Source organism: Hemitrygon akajei, chromosome 10, assembly GCF_048418815.1.
Source record: "Hemitrygon akajei chromosome 10, sHemAka1.3, whole genome shotgun sequence".
NCBI classification, from domain to species: domain Eukaryota; kingdom Metazoa; phylum Chordata; class Chondrichthyes; order Myliobatiformes; family Dasyatidae; genus Hemitrygon; species Hemitrygon akajei.
Window position 1 is genome coordinate 79,338,739 of NC_133133.1, and position 22,417 is coordinate 79,361,155.

Here is a 22,417-nt window from a genome sequence, read left to right on the forward strand (position 1 = left end):
GACTCTATCCCTGGTGGGCTGGCGGGGGGATGGGGTGAGGGCAGAGGTGCGTGAAATACTGGAGACGCAATGGAGGGCAAAGTTGATAGTGGATGAAGGGAAGCCCCTTTCTTTAAAAAAGGAAGACATCTCCTTTGCTTTAAAAACTTGATTGGTCCTATTCTCTCATGTCTTATCCTCTTGATCTTCACATACTTGCAGAATGCCTTTGGGTTTTCCTTAATGCTGTCTACCAAAGCCTTCTCATGGCCCCTACTGGCTCTCCTAATTTCTCTCTTAAGCTCCTTCCTGCTAGTCTTATAATCTCCTAGATCCCTCTCATTACCTAATTTTTTTTCTTTCAATATTTTTATTAATTTCTACATAGAATACAGAGTACAAGATATACATTATAAGTCAAAAAATGGATAAAATAATACCAAGTACATTATATTTGAATCACACTTGCAATCTCATTACCCTATATTCATGTAAATTAAATTAAATTGTAATATTGAAATGTGATAATTTTATTATACAATAAAAAAGAATCTAAGCCCACTTCCAAGATCAAGCTGTTTGGAAAAGGAAGAAATATTTCCTAATTTTTTGAACCTTTCAAAAGCTTCTTTTCTTCTTGACTAGATTTTCACACATTTTGTACACCATGATTCCTGTACCCTACCCTGTCTCATTTGAACGTACCTATGAAGAAATCCACACAAATATCCCCTGAACATTTGCCATATTTCTTCCGTACAATTCGCTGAGAACATCTGTTCCCAATTTATACTTCCAAGTTTCTGCCTGGTAGCCTTATTTCTCCATACTGCAATTAAATGCTTTCCTAACCTGTCTGTTCTTGTCTCTCTCTAATGCTATGGGAAAGGAGATAGAATTGTGATCACTATCACCAAAATGCTGTCCCACTCTACATATTGTGTCAAGAAACCTTCCTGAAAACATCAAACTCCACTCCTTCTAAATCCCTCGTTCTAGGGAGATGCCAAGCAATATTTGGGAAATTAAAATCTCCCACCATGACAACCCTGTTGTTATTACGAATAAACACAAACAGTGGAACATTTGACCCAACATCTGAGTCAAAAAAAGTTACAAAAACTACAACTCCAAACATTCAAAACACTTCAACACTTTATTATGTCTTCCCAAGCTGCATTACTACAAAACTAAACATTTAACTGATATTTAGCTCAGTGTGCACATGGGCCCTCCTAAACCTGCAGCAGTTCAGTTTCCCAATGGTCTTTCAGCACTGGTCGCGATCACAGTGTGAAGATGAGCCCAGAGGCAAAGGGAGCCAGCCAGTCTCTCACAGGTGATATTATACCTCTGAGGCAACTGGAACCAGACACTGGTGCCATGGCACTCAATAGGAAAGGGCTACTGCATCTTTTGAACAGGCCAGTTCATGACTGGTATGGCAGAAATGGCTTTTGACTGACAAGAAATCTAACAACTCACATTAGAGGTAGTTGACATTTCTACCATGGGGAGCAGATTACAATGTGCCTATGCTGTTCATGCCTCTTACAATTAAAAAACTTATTAGACTTTCTTCAGCCTCCAACGCTCAAGAGACCAACCACATTTGTCCAATATTTCTTTATAGCTAATCCAAGTAGCAATCTGGTAAACCTCTTCCACACCTTTCCACAATCTCCACATCCTTCCTATCATAGGGCAGACAGAACATCACACAACTCTCCAAGTATTCTGCTCACTGTCAAAGAAGATGTCGTGGGAAATGAGTTGTGTTTTTCTGAACTGGGCATCAATGACTTTTGTTACGAACCCCGTAACTGGGTCACTTACCAGCAAAGATAGAGAGGTCTGTTGAAGTCTGATGGTACTATTTTTAACAGTATTTATTGATAAAAATACACAATAATATCAATGCAGACATACAGATAATATACTTCGTCAATACTAAATCTAGAAGCGCGGGTATAATAATAATCAATAAGAAATAGCTCTATCGTTGTCTAGGGGATAATGTATTGTCCGATGGAAATAGAAAAGTCCCTCAGTTCATTCAAGCTGCAGCTTTTTGGTTGGAGAGAAAGACGGGTTAAAACTTGCCCATTCCTTTTATGATGTCAATCCTTTGAGAGTCGTTGGGAGTTGATTTCCCCGTTGTTAGCTAAAAGTCGTTCTTCCGTGGTAACAGACCCACCGATTCCGGGGCAAATGCAACCAGACGCATGTGGCCTTACCACCAATTTTTGCTATTACGGGATTGCTAACGTTTCTTCTGGTGCGTGTGTGTAGGGGCTGTTCCCACAGAACCTCTTTTATCCTGACTCACAGGGTCTCAGATGTCAATCAGGTTGGGATGATGCCATCCCTCCACCAACCAGCCCACTTTGCCTGAGGGCTTCCACAAAGCACAGTATTTTAATACACAATCCCGTCTCCAAGAGACAATGGCCGTTTCCCGTAGCTTTATATCGCCGGGGGGGGGGGGGGGGGGGGGTCAAGGCATTCCAACCGTCTCTCTCTCTCATTCCCTGGGTCTCCTGACCCAAATCAATAGCGACCCTGCGATTCTCAAAAAGGAGGGGGCTGCAGGCGTAACACCCTCTTCCTTCAACGTGTTTTTACCATCGGTAAAAACGGAGTAATACAGAGTCTCACAGGATTTCAGAATCTAACACAATACAAAAGCTTTTCTTTTCACTACAGAGTAATACAGTTATACATTCAATTCAGTATCTAGATGGTTACCGATTACAATTGTCACTTCTTTTAATATCTTAACATCTTGTACCCTACTAAAGTCTTGCAGCATTAGACTCCAATTAAATAACCACCTATTTTTAGGTCTTATTTTTCTTTAGCCAACAAAACTAAAGAGTTGTGATCTTAGCTTACGGGTATACTACAACAGTTCATGCAAATACTAATCTTTATGTTGCTTTCAAACTCAACAGGCAGGCTTCCAAGGGGGGTTGTCTTTTATTATTCACAGGCTTTGTCGAAATCCCTTAAAACCGGTTTCTGCTATTTGAAAATGGCGTCCCCATTAACCCTCATCTCTTTTCCGGTTAGTTCCCCATGGGGAGCTTGGGTAACCTGGCGAAATAGGCGTCTGCCCGCTTCATCCATAGGGGTTATTTTATCAACAAGGTGTTCCAAACTTAGCCCATTTCCCGAATTTCCACCCAATTCCTTAATTTTACTCAAGTCGCTAGTTTTCTCTTCAGGACCCCTGAAGCTATTGGGTCTCGATACCAGCGATCCCTCTTTGTTCAAACAGCTTTGCGAATTCTGCGGTTTCACACCACACTCTGGAATAACAATAGCGTTTGGGGCCCCTTTTCCTTCAATAATAATATTCATCTCCCCACTAACTTTTAGCACACCTTTGAGCACAAACACCTGGGAACTCTCACTTCCCACTATTACCAAGGTTAATCCTTTCTTCACTGAACCACGTCTGTCTGACCCACAAGGACTGCATTCCTTTTTAACTGAATTAAATACCTCAGACTTTTACTGAGCTCCATTACAGGTTCAGTACCACGTGCATCCACATCTTGGACACACTCAAACGGGACATTTGCCTCTTCCAGGCTTTTAAAACCCGCACCCTTTTCAAATTCTAAATTCCCCTGATTCTCCCAGCTACTCTCTGGGCAACTCCCTTCCGGAGAAAATTCAACCCTGCGGGCTGAAACAACCTCATCTGCCAACCCAGCAGACTTCTTCAAGGTAATGGCATCCTTTTCATCTAGGACTGCCCTCATTTCATTATCGGGAACACCTTTAGAATATTCAACTTCTTCAAACAGTTCTGCCAAACCAGACAGATCATCCATGTCCAACTCTGGACCTTAACAGCTTTACCTGTTTCTCATCTCCATTTCGTGCCTCTAGCACTTCATTCCTCGCTAAGGGCAGGTCTATCTCCTCTCCCTTACTCTCTTTCACTTTACTACCCTCTGTTTTACCACCCTCCAAACCCTCGTGGTACAGAGTCAGTAAAAACGTCTCGGCCAAATCAATACTGGCCAGATTTAAACTGCTCTCGTTCTCAGCTGCCTTTCTCGACATGCTGCGAGTAACCGTGCATGCGGGATAGATCTTGGATGCTAGGGGCGGGGCTGCAACGCTCACCGGCGGGCTCGTCAGCATCATTGCTGACCAAACCTTACCACCGGCTAAATCGTTACCCAGAAGGACGTCCGCGTCAGTTCTCAGGAATTCTGATCGCACCCCCATTTCAACTGGTCCAGAGACTAGCTCACAATTCATAATGAACCTATGCAAGGTCACCATTTCCATCCCTTTTCCTATTCCTTTCACAGCTACCATTCCCATCTTGCGACCAAAATCTAGTACTTTACTGCTGATCAATGATAGTTCCGCCCCCGTGTCTCTCCAGATCCGTACTGGAACTGGTGTATCTCCCTCCCTCACAGACACGGTTCCGTTTGACATACAAGTCTCAGACCCTTCTCGTACTCTGTCTACCCGGGGCTCTCTTGTCGATGTACTGATTACCACGGCACATCCGATAGGGACTGCTGCTTTCCCTTTTCCTGTCTCTTTCTTCGGAGCAAAGCACCTAGATGCAATATGCCCCCCCTTTCCACAATTAAAACAGGTCAAGCCCAGAAATCTCTGGTCGTCTTGCCTTTCCCCCTCAATTCTTACCACTAGCTCCTGGTGGGACCTCTGCCTCAGCCGGCGGGCTTTCTCTATCGTTCCCACGGTCTCTCTGGGAACTTTTATTCAAGGAAAACTTTGTCTTGTGAGTTAGGGCATATTCATCTGCGAACCTAGCAAATTCTGTGATGGACTTATTCGGCTTCTCATTCAAATACATCCGGATATCCTCCGAAACACAACCTTTAAATTCCTCAATCAGAATTAACTCCCTGAGACGCCAATAATCCTCGTCCACTATTTCTGCGGTGCACCAATGGTCCAAGAGCACCCCCTTCTCATAGGCAAACTCGGTATACGTCTGATTCCACCCTTTCTTTAAATTTCTGAACTTTTGTCTATACGCTTCAGGTACTAGTCATAACTCCAGAGAATGGCCACCTTTACTTGGTCATAACTGTCGTCCTCTTCCTCCTCCATGGACAACACCGTATATGCCCGCTGTGCCTTCCCTTTTAACAAACTTTGTAAAAACGCCACCCACTGATCTCTGGGCCACTTCTGATTCACTGCCACCTTTTCAAAATGCAAGAAATAACTATCAACATCCGTCTCCTCGAACAGAGGTACTAACCTCAACTCCCGACTAACATTAAACCGCTCCTCTCGGTCTGACCCCTGAACTCGTTGCTCTTGCCTTAACTTCTCCATCTCCAAGTCATGTTTCCTCTGTTTCTCTGCCTCCCTCCCCTTCTCGGCCCGTTCCTTCTCTTTCTCAGCTCTTTCCCTCTCCTTCTCAGCTGCTTCCAGCTGTTTTAACTGAAGTTCATGCTCTCTTTGCTTCTCAGCTCTTTCCTGCTCTAACTCCTTTAGCTGGAGCACATGCTCCCTTTGTTTGTCGGCCCTTTCTTTCTCCTCCTCAGCTCTTTCCCTCTCTTTCTTTCTCTCTCTCTCGGCTCTTTCTTTCTCTTTCTCAGCAGCTTCCAGCTGCTTTATCTTAATTGCATGTTCCAACCTTAGTTTCTCCAACTCTAACTGAGCCGTCCCACTAGCTGGTACCTTTTCAGGGATATTTTCCAATACCTCAGCCGAAAACACATTCTTCCCAATATAGTACTGAGTTATTGCCCTTCGCACCTCCCGCTTTTTCATTGACAACCTCACCTCTGCGAGGTTTAACCCCTTCGCCAAATTTATCAAGTCTGATTTGGTGGCCGCCTCTAGTGCCTCCAGAGTCGGGTTTTCTATAAATTCACCCACGTCCATCTTTGCTGGTTTCCCGTCTGGCTACCCGCGTAACCAGATCCAAGTTTGGACTTACAAGCCTGATTCACTGGCCTCCCAATTTGGTGTCAAATCCTGAGATGAGAACCCCAAGTTGTTACGTACCCCGTAACTGGGTCACTTACCAGCAAAGATAGAGAGGTCTGTTGAAGTCTGATGGTACTATTTTTAACAGTATTTATTGATAAAAATACACAAAATAATATCAATGCAAACATACAGATAATATACTTCATCAATACTAAATCTAGAAGTGCAGGTATAATAATAATCAATAAGAAATAGCTCTATCGTTGTCTAGGGGATAATGTATTGTCCGATGGAAATAGAAAAGTCCCTCAGTTCATTCAAGCTGCAGCTTTTTGGTTGGAGAGAAAGACGGGTTAAAACTTGCCCATTCCTTTTATGATGTCAATCCTTTGAGAGTCGTTGGGAGTTGATTTCCCCGTTGTTAGCTAAAAGCCATTCTTCCGTGGTAACGGACCCACCGATTCCGGGGCAAATGGAACCGCCTTACCACCAGTTCTTGCTATTACGGGATCACTAGGCATTTCTTCTGGTGCGTGTGTGTAGGGGCTGTTCCCACAGACCCTCTTTTATCCTGACTCACAGGGTCTCAGATGTCAATCAGGTTGGGATGATGCCATCCCTCCACCAACCAGCTCACTTTGCCTGAGGTCTTCCACGAAGCACAGTATTTTAATACACAATCCCGTCTCCAAGAGACAATGGCCGTTTCCCGTAGCTTTATATCGCCGGGGGTGGGGGGGGGGGGGAGGTCAAGGCATTCCACCCGTCTCTCTCTCATTCCCTGGGTCTCCTGACCCAAATCAATAGCGACCCTGCGATTCTCAAAAAGGAGGGGGCTGCAGGCGTAACACTTTAAACTGGCAGTCCCTAAAGGGATGGGAGGTAGACAGATGCAACGACTAACCGGCACCCAAAATGAAACAAACTCATTTAACTTTTCAATACTGATTCAAGGCTGCCGACAGGCATACATTCCTGATTGCTTTGACCCGTCTTTTTAGAATGTGCTCTCTGCACTATCAGGCGAGACCCTGTTCATGATGGAGAGCGGTGTGGGATGTGAAGCGAATTACTGCTCCAATGTTACAGATAAATTCCCACCTGTGACAATCCAGAATCAGTGGCGAGCAGTCTTTTCATTCGTAATAGCTATTATTTATCAAGAAACTTCTGCAATTAGATTCCTTATTTTTATTCTGGCCTTTAACCCTAACTTTCCAGTCCTATTGAAGGATTTCAACCCGAAATGTTGACTGTTCATTCCCGTCCATTTTTAAAAATAAAGTTACAAAAGTTTATTCACTCATAAAATACACGCGATGATCAACGGTTTACAAAATAATAACATTTCAAATTAAAATCAATCACTATTATCCACAAAGCACTTAGTTTTCGGGTGTGGAGGCAACCTTTCTCGGAAATCCTGCTGTTGTCCCATAAAACTGCATACTCCCTGTCTAGGCATACCCAGACACGGGTCGGGAGCTGGGGGGTGCAGTGTTATTGGAAGGAATGGAGTTCGTACCTTATGGGTCCATGTCACCACCGAAAAGTGCCGAAAACACTCAGAGGGAGACAGACGAGCAGTGTACAGGGAACTGGATAGTCTTTTTTGTTGTAAAGATCTCGCATAATTCCCTAATGTAGCGCAAATTTAGTCCTGTATTGGGGTCAGTATGCTGATGGCTGAAACAAAGTGTCATAAGAGATATTTGACATGGGGGATTTCAAGATGGCGGCGCAGTGAAAGGTCTGCTTTGCTGAGCTCAGCACCGCAACACTGATAATTTTGCACATAAACCTATCCGTTTCAGTGTCGGATTTAATAACGTGAACATTGATGAGTATTTTTGAGCTGTTCCAACACCAGGCCACCGAAAAGCACTAAAAAGATGACCAAGAGGAGTGCACAGAGCACTTGCCCGGGCTGGGGAGCTAGCTGTTGCTAGTTCTGCTAACATGCTGGACCCTGCTTTTCGTCAAGTAATTCAGGAGGTTACGGAGAACATATTCAAAATGATGGATGACAAGCTTGGTCCACTCTCTCTAATACTCCAAAACCACATATTGGAGCTTAAAAATCTTGATACACTAACAACCGAAGCTGAGGGCCAAATCTCTGCGGCAGAGACTGTAGATGATCAGGCCCAAAGCCACATCGGGGCACTGGAAAAGCAAGTTCAAAGGTTGTCTGACTATATCGATGATCTTGAGAACAGAGGTAGGAGGAAGAACATAGATCATTGTCTACCTGAAGGTACAGAAGGCAGCCAGCCAGTGAAGCTATTTGAGAGCTGGCTGCCTAATTTCCTTGATTTCGAAAGCAAGGCTGGACGCATTAAAGTGGAAAGAGCTCACCTTACGCTGGCTCCAAAACCGGGCCCAGGCCAATGCCCTCGACCTCTCCTCGTCCGGTGGCTTCGAGACGTCGCCAGACTGATGCCCAGGCTTTAATATACGAGGGATCCAGGCTTATGCTTTTTCAAGATTTCTCGGCAGCTGTTATTCAGAAGCGCAAAGGATTCAACCAGGTGAAGAAGTGGCTGAGGGAATCCGGAGTCCAGTACTTTATGCTATACCCAGCGGCGCTGAGGATCACCTACAATGGGACCACCAAAATATTCAATTCTCCTGACGAAGCTAAAACCTTTGTGGGCACGTTGGGCTAAAGAATGTATATATTGTGTAGCCCTGATTATGGATGATAACATGCTTGATTGTCACTTTATTTTACCTTTTCATTACTCGACAGCAAGATATCTTACAGGATGGGTAATGCATTTGTATTGATTAATATAGTTTCATCATTTGTTTAAATTAGTGGTGCTGCTCCAGCCTGAAGGAGTTTAAACATGACGGTAACAAATTGGTGGATTGATAAATTATGCCCAGTTTCCATTTTCGACTATGTTAAATGCCATATTGGCAGTGGGGCAGAATATGGGGTGCTAGAAGGTTCAGATATCCGGTTACCGTGGGGTAAGTCCTCTTTCAGCGCTGTTGGTGCTTTGTTTTTATGTGTGTTTTTTTTGTTCACTTATTGCTGCTCAGCTGATCTTAAGTCGGGTTTCTTCTCCTCCAGAGTCAAATGATTGTTATAAAGGGTTATGACAGTAATATATTAAAATTGTGCACTTGGAATATTAAAGGAAGTCATTCACCAATCAAGAGAAAGAAAATCCTACCAAACCTGAAAAAAGGGTGGATATAGCCTTATTGCAGGAGACACATTTAAATGATAAAGAAAATCTAAGACTGCAACGGAGTGGATTGATCAAGTCTATTTTTCATCCTTTAATAGCAGGAATGGAGGTGGCCATTTTAATTAGGAAGAACTTACCTTTTAATTTATTAGACTGTATTAAGGATAAGTATGGGAGATTTGTGATTGTTAAGGCAAATATGGTATTCTCAATGTTTACTGCCCTCCAGCTCATCCTCTCAAATTCCTAACAGATGCTTTTTCCAAACTTACAAGCTTTTCAATTCAAAATATTATTGTAGGTGGGGTGTTTAATTGTCTCATGGACCCATTGATGGACAGAGTGCCTAGTGGTTCCCCATTGCTCTCCTCACAGTCTAAACAAATCATGAGCTTATGTGGAGAACTAGGACTTGTGGTTGTTACATCCCTCAGACAAAGGCTTTACATCTTTTTCCTAATCCACACAAGTGTTACACCAGAATTGAACTTTTTCTCACCCCCAAAATGCTCCTAGACTTAGTTCTATCCTGCACAATTGGAAATATCGCTATTTCTGACCATACAGCAGTATATGTATTTAAATATTAAGCCCAAAGATAATTCAGCATGATTTAGATATTGGAGGCTGAATCCTTTTATTCCAAAAGATAATAAGTTTATTGACTACTTTACTTCTGAATTCAAAACTTTCCTATCTATTAATTCCAAATCAGCTAGTATTCCATCGTTGCTATGGGAAACCACTAAGGCCTATGCAGGGGGATTAATTATTTCTTACTTTGATAGTAAGAAGGGGCGCTGTTGAGCAATGGGCCAGTGGGACGCACCCTCCTGTAGCTCTGGCAGATTTGATATTAAAACTCCATTTACACAAAGTCGATTTGAGGATTAGGGTGGTAAATGAAGGGAAGGTGTTCTTTAATACATATCAGAAGGAGAAAGAATGAAGAAGTGCACTACAAAATGCCGCGAAGAGGAATGGTTAAGGCAGAGATGAATAAAGAAACAGGCCCAATTGGCACCTCAGAGCTCATGAGTGAGGACAACGCGGAGCCAGGTGCACAGAGTATGGACAACAATGTGGTATTGGTGGCCATTGAGTCGCTTCATGCAGAGCTAACTATGGTGAAGTCAGACATCTGTAAGAAAATCAAAGAGAAAGTTGCAGAGGTGGTGGTCTCTTTGAGAAGTGAAATTGCTTAATTGAAAGTGGAAAATGATGCTGCGATTACTGCATTGAAAGCTCAGTTGAATACTCTGAAAGAGGTAGCAGAGTCAGCTAATAGAACTTCGGACATAGTTGTGGAGTTGGAAAGCAAGGTGAAACAACTTTGTGGACAAGTTGAACAACTTTCTGGAAAGTGCCTGGATTTAGAAGGGCATTCGAAAAGCCAGAATCTGAGAATTGCGGGGCTACAAGAGGGATAGGAAAATGGGTAGAGGACAAGAGATTTTGCAGCAAAGATGCTAAAAACAAACTCTAAACCTGGAAGAAGCTCCGGTGATAGACCGAGCATATAGAGCACTTCGGAAGCACTCAGGAGATGACAAGCCACTGCGACACCTGATCATGAGGATCCATTATTGCCATGTATTTGAAGATATAATGCAGAAGGTGATAGGTAACAAGAATCTACAATATCAAGGACAAAGGATTCAGATCGTTAGAGACCTTTCATCCACGGTGGCTAAACGACATGTCACACAAGTCAGGAGGTTGCTGCGGGATAGATCTGGAGTCAAGTTTGGCCTCCTCTATCCCACGAAGCCATGAGTGACAATTGATAGAACCGAGGCGGTGTTTACAGATCCAGAAGAAGCACTCCGGTATGTGGAACGTCATTTGGGAAACGCTGAGAAGTGACTGTGCACAGTGAGAGGAAATCCGTTACAGAATGAAAATGTCCCAAGTAAAAGTCAGCAGTAGGAAATTGTGAAAGTTTCGAACATTAATGAGGCCCTGCCTCTAATCCCTGTAGAAAACAGGACTCTGAGTTATATTTGGATTGTACTATGTTGGATTAAGGCGCTATGAGTGCACAGATAGTAATAAGAGTTGATCTAAACTGGTGTTGTATGAGGAGTATGTTGTTAATGGTGATAGACTTTCTGGTGCTAGAGTAAGTAATAGCTTTGAGAATCACACCTACTTTAACATCTAATCTCTGTTGGCTAGCTTTTATTTTTCGTTTTTTCATCGTGATGCCCGATTTGGCTTTGTGACCATCTTTATAAATGGGGAGTTACTAAATTGGTTCAGAGAAATGTTAGAGATCAAGAAGCTTTCTAGGGTGGTGGGGGTTGTGAGGGTAGGGAGGGATAGGGACAAGGGAATATTGTTTAGGGTCCATTCATTTCTAATGACCGATAGATTTACAAGGTCCAGAGCTAATTAAAAACAGATATTAAATACTGAGGTGGTAAGAGGTCAGGGGACAAGAAATCACATTAATTTTTGTTCCTGGAATGTAAACGGGATTAATGAGCCAGTGAAAAGGGGTAAAGTGCTGTCCCACCTAAAATCGCTACAGGCCGCGGTAATCTTCTTGCAGGAAACACATCTGAAGAATGAAGCTCGCTGTAAAATTTGGGGCAAAGGGATAGGCCAAGTATATTCCTCAAAGTTTCCGATGAAATCTAGGGGTGTGGCAATAATAATTTGCAGAAGTGCTCCATTTTGTCACCTAACAACAATAGTGGACAAGGACGGGAGATGCATCATAGTTTCTGGGGAAATACAAACTATGCCAGAATACCTTACTGAATATCAATGGACCAAACTGGGATGACCCAGAATTTTTTAACCGAGTTCTAGGATTGATACCAGAGGTCTCCAGAACTAACCTCGTTATTGCAGGGGATTTTAATTCCGTTTTGAATCCATATTTAGACAGATCTTCCAATCAGAGGGCATTACCATCAAAGGCAAGTAATCGGCTGAAAACATATGTAGACAATATGAATCTGTGTGAGATATGGAGACTATTCAGCCCAACAGGGAGAGAGTATTCATTGCACTCTAGAGTAGATAATGTATATACTAGGAGTGACTACTTCCTCCTTGATGGCAAAATACTGCCACAAGTCAAAAATGTAAGATATCATTGTTGTGATGGAAAATAACTGGTTCTTTGAATCTCAACAGTAGAGGCCTGGACACACACAGTTTTAATAATAAGGAATTTATTTACAAGGGGAAGTCGGGTCAACACAAGCAACTACAATACACAGGAAGCGGTGTGGGGACAGGGTACGGTTACACAAACAAAGAACAAGGGAAAAGCACTACAACAGCTATCCCCCTTGACCTTGGATAACGGCGGCTCCCTTACCAGGACAAACGACAGACCTTCCCAAGCATAAATCAATGTACTTACCGCCAATGTGGTGGTCTGTAAGAGAGGGCTAGCCAAGGGCAAGTCTCACCTTTTAAAGCATGGGGCTGGGCGAGATAATCCAATTAAGGTGACCAATAATTTAGGTGTGCATTGATTAGTTGGGAGGGACCAAATATTGATTGGCATGTGGTGTGTCCTCCGACCAGCCAGGTGGCAGTGCATCTGTCACATGGCCAGAATCTCTGGATACACATATATTTGGGATATATACCTCAAGAATGGTTGAAAAGAGAAAAATATTTAATGAATATACTGTTGGTGGCTGGTAAAAAGACTCTTACTAGGAAATGGTTATCACAGAAGGGCCCAACTTTAAATACATGGATGGAAATTACAATGGACATTTACAAAATGGAGAAGGTAACAGCATCTGTTAATCATAAGCTGGAACAATTTGATTCATACTGGGGAAAAATGGTTAAATTACATAATGCCTCATAAGCCTGATTTTATTCTCACAAATCAATGAATCTGTTGTAAAAAAAAAGATCACTCCCTACATGTACATAGTTCTTTCCTTCTGCTTGTTTTTTTTTCTTTCCTCTCTTTTCTATAAGTGTATACCTCAGATAAATACTTTGTGGAGATTTATGATAGATATGATTATATGATATATATGTACAAGTCTGAAACACATCTTATGGAAATGTTTGTTTGATGATGAACTTCAATTAAAAAATAAATTACAAAAAAAAAGAACTGACATAGTGTGGGTACCTAGTTCTGATTTCATGCCGCATTTAGAGTTCTGAGTGAGTGAATTCTGAGTTCTGATTGATGAGTAAGCATGTTCAAAGTGAGCAAGTCCACAGTCCAGAGCAGTAACTCCAGAGTGACTTCCAAGATGTGACCATTGCATCCTCTCTGCTAGTTCTGCTTGCCCGTGCTCTTCTCCCATCTGCCAAGTTCCTCTGCTTCATGTGCCCATCTAATGGCTTCTTAAATGATACTGTTGCACCTGCCTCAACCACAAACTCTGGCATTTTGTTCCATCAACTCACAAATGTCTGTGTAAACTGTAGCCATTTGATCCCTTTACAATTTTATTCCCATCTCAATTTAAATCTTCGCCTCCTACATTTATACTTGCATTCTCTGTTTAACATATTTATGCCTCTTATAATTTTAAACACTATCATAAGGTCATCCCATTCTCCTACGTTCCCACAAGTAACAAGGGTGATGAACTTCGAACATGGATCAGTACATGGAACTACAACATTGTGGCTATTATGGAGACTTGGCTTTCACAAGAGCAGGTATGGCTTCTGAATGGTCTGGGGTTTAGATGTTTCAACATGATCAGGGAGGGTGATAAGAGTGGTGTGAGAAGGACATTGTTAACCAGGGGTAGTATCATGACTGCAGAAAGGCAGGACACTGTGGAGGGATTGTCCACTGAGTCAGTGTGGGTGGAAGTCAGGGTCAGGTAGGGAGCAATCACTCTATTGGGGCTATTCGATAGATCCTCCAGCAGCAACAGGGACAATGAGGAGCAGGTTGGTGGACAGACTTTGGAAATGTGCAAAAATGACCAGATTGTTATCATGGGTGATTTCAACATCCCTAATATTGATTGGCACCTCCTTAGTGCAAGAGGCTGACAGGCTGACAGGAGGAGAGGCCATTCTGTATCTGGTGCTTGATCAATGAAACAGTACAGGTATCAGATTTCTTGGTGGTGAGGATTTTGAAGACAATGACCACAACAGCCTGACCTTTACATAGCAATGACAGGGATAGAAACAGACAGTATAGGAAAGCATATAATTGAAGAGGGGAAATTATGATACTGTTCAGAAGGAAATTGGCGTTGTAAACTGGGAACAGATGTACTCAGGGAAGTGCACAATGGAAATGTTAATGCTGTTTAGGAAGTACATGCATGGAAATCTGGATAGGTTTGTCTCATTTATATAGGCAAAGGACGTGAGGGTGAAAGAACCCAGACTGACAGTAGATGTGGACATCCCGCAAAGAGGAAGCAGGGAGCTTACATATGGTTTAGGAAGCAAGGATCAGGCTGTGCTCCAGAGAATTCCAAGGTAACCAGGAAGGAGATGAAGAATGCACTTAGGAGAGCTAGAAGGGGGCATGAGAAGGCCTTGACAAGTAGGATTAAGGAAAATACCAATAAGTTCTACACGTACTGCTTGTGAAGAAGCTGGACCAGAGTGAGTGTAGGACTGATCAGGGCTTTGTGGGAGCTGTAGGTTTTGGCAAATAAAATGGTCTGAGGTGTTTTATATTTAAGAAAGACCATAACAACTCATTTTATTGCAAATACTGAAGACAAAAAGCATGATAACAGAACTTCATGTAATACATCATCATGTCAGGCCAAGATCTTAAAGTGAACCTCAACTCAATGCTGGTGGTTGTGAATTGTGTACATTTTCACCAATTTCATTACACTACACAGGCCGAAGTGGATGTTGGTGTGCGTCACGGTGGATGAAAACAAATGAGGTGGAACATTGGTCAACAGGAATGCAAGAGTGCTACACGCCATGCTGCAATGTAGGAATAGGTGCAATGGAATTGAATTTACTGAGGAGGGTGGAAATCTGTTGAGAGGGCTAGCAGACAGTTGTGGCAGCAGGAATAAAATCACCTGGCAGTCATAATGGCTGTCCATATGCAAACTCAGCCATGGACGACTGCAGGTCCTCTTTGGGAGCTGTTCGGAGCCCCAGCAAGACCAACAGGAGATGATGTTGCCAACTCTCATTGGTCGGGGAAGCCCTCAGATCAGCCTTGAAGCAGCAATGAATCGGCTGACATAGGCCATAGGACTGCGGGTGATATGCCATGGTGTGATGTAGCCTAACGCTGAGGTTCTGGGCCATCGCAGCCCAGTCATCAGAAATTAATTGGGGACCATAGTCAGAGGAAATATCAGATGGCTGCCATACCAAACAACTGAGATCCTGATGAGGGATGCTAGAGAGACAACCTCTGGCCATCTGGCGATACAGTCCACCATGTTAAGGAGGAGCATGAAACTGCAGGCAGGTAGAAAAGGAGTGACTAGGTCCACATTGACATGGTCAAACCCTCACCCTTCAGATCTCCAATGGTGCCTGAACACGATGGTTAATTTTTGCCTGCTGGCACTCCACACGACCTGAGGTCCAATTATATATGTCCCTTCTAAGGCTGTGCTGCACAAACCTTAGTGCAGCCAGTTTCTATGAGGTCTTCCAGCCTGGATGTGAGAGGCCATGTAAGGAGTCAAAAATAGTCTGCCTTCAGTTTGGGACCACTCTGGAATGAAGGCAACCAGTTGAGACATTGCACAGGAGGGAAACCTTGCAAACTTAACGTCAGCCAACCACAGGCCCGTGATGGCTGTTTGGTTAGCCTGGTCATCTGGGTCAGTAGCTTGGTCGGCATAGTCAGCCCCTATATGTATGGCCTCAATGGATGGTTGTGAGAGGCAATCAGCCAGGGCATTATAGTTCCCCTTGATATGTTGTATATTAGTTGTGAAGTTAGCATTCATTTCAAGAGGACTGGAAAATAAAAAGCAAGACTGTAATACTAAGGCTTATAAACATAGAAACATAGAAAATAGGTGCAGGAGTAGGCCATTCGGCCCTTTGAGCCTGCACTGCCATTCAGTATGATCATGGCTGATCATCCAACTCAGAACCCTGTACCTGCTTTCTATCCATACCCCCTGATCCCTTTAGCCACAAGGGCCATATCTAACTTCCTCTTAAATATAGCCAATGAACCGGCCTCAACTGTTTCGTGTGGCAGAGAATTGCACAGATTCACCACTCTCTGTGTGAAGAAGTTTTTCCTAATCTCAGTCCTAAAAGGCTTCCCCTTTATCCTTAAACTGTGACCCCTCGTTCTGGACTTCCCCAACATCAGAAACAATCTTCCTGCATCTAGCCTGTCCAATCCCTTTAGAATTTTATATGTTTCAATAAGATCCCCCCTCAATCTTCTAAATTCCAGTGAGTATAAGCCTTGTCTATCCAGTCTTTCTTCATATGAAAGTCCTGCCATCCCAGGAATCAATCTGGTGAACCTTCTCTGTACTCCCTCTATGGCAAGAATGACGTTCCTCAGATTAGGGGACCAAAACTGCACACAATATTCTAGGTGCAGTCTCACCAAGGCCTTGTACAACTGCAGTAGAACCTCCCTGCTCCTGTACTCAAATCCTTTTGCTATGAATGCCAACATACCATTTGCCTTTTTCACCGCCTGCTGTACCTGCATACCTGCATAAGGCAATGGCTAGACTGTATTTGGGATATTGTGAGCAGTTTTTGGCCCCTTATCTAATTAAGCATATGGAGGTACTGGAGAAGGTCTAAAGGAGGTTCAAAAAACAATCTGGGAATTGAATGGTTAACAGATGAGGAGTGTTTGATGGCTCTGGCCTGTACTCACAGGTGTTTAAAGAATGTGGGGGAATATTATTGACAGGCCTGGATAGACTGGATATTGATAGGATGTTTCCAATAGCGGGGAATCTAAGACCAAAGGGCAGAGTCTCAGAATACAAGGACGTTCCTTTAGAACAGAGGTGAAGAGGAGTTTCTTTAGCCAGAGGTTAATTCATTGCCACAGACAGCTATGGAGGCCAAGTCATTAGTTATATTTAAAGCAGAGGTTGATGGGTTCTGAATAACTAAGGATGTGAAACATTACATGAAGAAGGCAGGAGAATGGGGTCGAGAAGGGTAATGAATCAGCCACGATTGAATGGCTTAGCAGCTGCAATGGGGTGAATGGCCTGTCCACTCCTCTGTCTAATGGTCTGATGGGGGAAAGGTATCAGAGACAGATCAATAAAATTGATGGTTGTGTGGAAGTAGGGGATAAAGTTGATGAAATTTCCGAGCTTAGCAGAAAGCAGCACAAATACAGGCACTGATGTAACAGAGACAGATTGGGGAATGTTCCCAGTGATGTCAGGGCGGTACTACTACCTAACTGCTCCAGTGTTCCAGGTTTAATCTTCACCTGGTGTGCTGTCTGTGTTTAACTTGCACATTCACTCTTCTGTTTCAGAGATCAGCTGAGAGTCACCACTTCCCATGGGTCTGGGGTATCAATAGGACAAGGTTGGGTAAAGATGTCAGATATACTTGCCTGAAGAATATTAGTAATCCAGGAGATTTATTGCCAAATTAATGGTTTTTATTGTCATTGTTTCTGCTTATTCATTTTTCAAGATTATACATGGAATTTATATTCCAGGGCTGCAAATAGATTTGAAACGGTCTCTCCAAATTTGTAGCCTTGGCCTTTGCATTACTAAGGTGTCACACACAGAATGCTGGAGGGACTCTGCAAGGCAGGCGGCTTCCATGTAAATGAATAAACAATCGACATTTTGGACCAAGACCCTTCTTCGGGATTGAGAAGGAAGGGAGAGATGCTACAATAAAAAAGTGGGGGGTCAGGAAAGCAACTCGCTGGATGCTGACAGGTGAAGCCAGGTGGGTGGGAAAGGTCAAGGGCTGGAGAAGATAGAATCTGATTGGAGAGGAGAGTGGACAATAGGGGAAAGAGAAGGAGGAGTGGACCCTATGGAAGTAATTGGCAGATGCGAAGAAGTAAAATGTCAGAATGGGGAATAGAGGAAGTGGGACAGGGAGAAATTTGTAAACAAGAAGGAGAAATTGATATTCATGCCATCAGGTTGGAGTGTACCTAGAGAGGATATAACATTTTTCTCCTCTACCCTGAGGCTGGACATCTTGGTACACCAGAAAGCCATGGATCGACATGTTGGAATGGGAATGGGAGTTGGAATGGGAATGTTTGGCCACCGGGAACTCCTGCTTGTGGCGGATGGTGTGGAGGTGCTCAATTCCCACCAATCCCCCCCACTTTAGAGAAGATTAAAAGTTACACTCTATTATTCCATGATAAAACTTGAAAATGCTGGGAACACACAATCCAGGCAAAAAATGAGGAAGATACAAAGAGATAAGGTATTAGCACCAATCCCGAAGCTGCCTGACCCACTGACATACAGGTAATGCAATGATTAAATTACAGGACTAGTTCCCTAAAGATTTAAGTTGATAATTTTGAGAGTTGAATCCATACCCTGCTATGACAATTGTAGTAAAAGCTAGTACAATTAAACTCTGATAATCTAACAGGTTATTTAGAAATCCTGATGCTTTGGTATGTGGCTTTCCTGGGCCCTAATTGTGTTGCTTCCTCTGACTCATCAGGGTCTTTGTTCCTGTGTTCCCTCTACCACACTGGGTCCTCATTTCCCCAACTCCATCTACAGACTGTGTCTCATTCCCTCTTCTTCTCACCCATTTTGGTTTCCTTTGGATGCCTGAAGTTTTATTATACTGTATAACAAAGAGATCCATTTTTATTTGCAAAATAACATCTGAAATTCAGCAAGTCCAGCAGCACCAAATTTCTGAGTGCCAGATTAATGGCTTCCAAACTATTCCATCACAGAAACCCATCTCATTCATTCATGTTCTTGCAGAAGCCGAAATCTGTTGTCCTTTCTAACTTAGGCCTAGGCATAACAACAGACTTGCTGCTGGGCTTGTAAACCCAATATTCAGGGGAAATGAGGGGTGGGTAGTAAATACTGGCCTAGCCAGAGCTATTGATGCCCTCACTACAGTGCAAGTTTTTAAATATACTGGATGACCAAAGGGCATTCCAGCCACTGGTGCACAATTCGGTGTGCTCTCACTGTTGTAATGCAGGATGTACATCTGTTAATATGTTCAGTCGTAGTGAAGTTGTGATTATTGCACAATTTGTTTCAGTGACGTCTGTTCAGGGAGGCAAAAAATGATCAGGAAGCCATTACTCACTTGAGTATTGCCATAGTATGCAGGGAACCCATGTGAATTGAATGGTGTTGCCAACAGCACAATATCCTTTCAGTCTGGCACTGGAGTGGTCACTGAGATTATCATATTTAAATAAGCATTGAGAAATTCTGTGTTCTTACTAATATTCACAGTATCTTTCAACTGAATCACCTGCCACACTGGTTGTACAATATTGTTGTTTCTGCAGGAGCTTGCTGTAAGGAGATTGTCTGTAATTTTTCCTATGTTACAACAGGAATTTTACAGTACCAGCTTGGCATTTGGGATACTTGATCTGTGTAGGAGTTTATCTTATTCTGTCTTCCCATTACAGTCTGGTAGTTTAATAATTGAAGTGTTGAGACTCAGTAGCAATGTATCTGTTGTTAAGCACAAGAAATTCTATAGCTGCAGGAAATCTTAACCAAAACACACAATGAACAGAGTCCTGATGAAGGGTCTCAGCCTGAAACATTGACTGATTATTCCCTTCCATAGATGTTCACTGATCTGCTGAGTTTCACAGTATTTAGTGTGTGTTGATGGGTTTTTTATGCCTTCCCTCATTTACCACTGAGCAAGAATTGAAAACACAAACATGAGAAATCTGCAGATGCCTGAACTCCAAAGAACACACTCAAAGTGCTGGAGAAACTCAGCAGGCCAGGCAGCATCTATGGTAAAGAGTTTCTGGTTGAGAGCATTCATCAGTCCAGATGAGAGATCTCGGATTGAAATGTTGACTGTTTACTCTTTCCCAGATATGCTGCCTGGCCTGCTGAACAATGTTCCCTCAAATTTGTAATGACCAGAGTGTGCAAAAACCTTGTGATATGCAAAGTTTTGCCCAGTAACAGCAACATTTTTGCAATCAATTTTTAAGTGAATGAATTAAACCTGAAGTTATTCTAAAGATAATACACCAGCCAAGTCCAGTTTGTTGTCTATAGTTTAAAAGAAATAAAATAACACACAATGAATTTAATTTCTCATATACTTTACGACAGCATGTAATAATATCAATCTTTTCACATGTGATTAAAGTAGAGGGTAACAACATTTTGTGTGCAGTTTAAATTTCTTTCTGTGCGGGTACAAAATAATTTCTATGCGCACACACACATGCACACCTTGGAGGGAACATTGCTGTTGAGTTTCTCCAGCATTTTGTGAGGTTTGTAAAGCATGAGGCTTGTAACTCAGCAAACATTAATTAGGTTGGTTTACAATCCCCTGTATGTTAAAGTGTGTTCGCTTAATTACCGTTTGAAAAGCAGATAATTTTTAATCTATTTTCTCCTACAATCTCAAGATTAAACTGAATGATTAGGTTGACCAATTTAACTCTTAATTCATTGTGCACAAGGCCAGCTGGACTTTTTCGGAGAGGAAGTATGATGTAACATTTTTCCATATGATTTTTTGAAGTTGGATTTCTGCACCGCAGTTAACAATTCCGAGTGATCTGTTACCCTCGTCCATTTCTAATTCATGTGCAGTAAGCTTTTATTTATCTTACAGAGATGATATAAATTGTCTATAAAAAGTATTCACCAACTCCACAGAAGTTTTCCTGTTTTATGTTTAACAACATTGTATTATAGTGGATTTAATTCAGCTTTTTTGAAACTGATCAACAGAAGAAGACTCCTCCTTATCAAAGAGAAAACATCTCTCTAGAAAGTGATCTAAATTAATTACAGATATAAAGCACAAGATAATTGATTGCATTAGTATTCACCTCCTTCAAGACAATATTTAGTAGATGCACCTGTGGCAGCAATTACAGCATTGAGCCTGTGTGGATACGAGTCTATCAGCTTTCCACATCTAGACACTGCAATTTTTCCCCATTCTTCTTCACAAAACAGCTCAAGCTCTGTTGGATTGCATGCGAATCATGGGTAAACAGCCCTTTTCAAGTCCAGCCACAAATTCTCAATTGGATTGAGGTCTTGATTCTGACTTGGTCACTCCAGGACATTAACTTTGTTGTTTTTAATCCATTTCTGTGCAGCTTTCGCTTTATGTTTGGGGTCATTGTCTTGCAGCAAATCTTCTCCCAAGTTGCAGTTCCCTTGCAGTCTGCATCAGGTTTTCCTTCAGCATTTCCCTGTATTTTGCTGCATTCATTGTACCCAACACCTTCACAAACCTTTCAGGGCCTGCTGCAGTGAAGCATCCCCACAGCATGATGCAGCCACTACCATGCTGCACAGTAGGGATGGCATGTTTCTGATGATGTGTGGTATTTGGCTTAACATAGCATTTCATCTGATGACAAAAAGCTCAATTCTGGTTTCATCAGGCCATAGAACGTTCTTCTAGCTGACTTCAGAGTCTTCCACATGCCTTTGGCAAACTCTAGCTGAGATTTCACGTGAGGTTTTTTTCAACACTGGCTTTCTCTTTGCCACTCTCCCATAAAGCTGTGACTGGTGAAGCACCTGAGAAACAGTTGTTGTATGTGCAGTCTCTCCCCTCTCAGCCACTGAAGCTTGTAACTCCTCCAGAGTTGTCATAGGTCTCTTGGTGACCTCTCTCATTAGTCCTCTTCTTGCACAGTCACTCAGTTTTTGAGGATGGCCTGCTCTAGGCAGATTTACAGCTGTGCCATATTCTTTCCATTTCTTGATGATTGATTTAACTGTACTCCAAGGTATATGCAGTCACTTAGAAATTTTGTTCTATCCCTCTCCTGACTTGTGCTTTTCAATAACCTTTTTACAGAGTGCTGGCATGTTCTTTTGTCTTTATGGTGTCATTTTTGTCAGGATACTGATTCACCAGCAGCTGGACATTCCAGATTCGGCTGTGTCTTCAATGCAATCAGTTGAAACACTTTGCACACAGGTCTCCAAAAACAGAGCTACATTTAACTAATTATGAGATTTCTAAAACCAATTGGCTGTACCAGTGATGATTGGGTTTGTCATATTAAATGGGATGGTGAATACTCATGCAACATTAATTTTGTCTTTTATATTTAGATCACTTAGTAGTGATCCGTTTTCACTTTGACACAGAAGATTCTCTGCTGATCAGTGTCAAAAAACCAAATT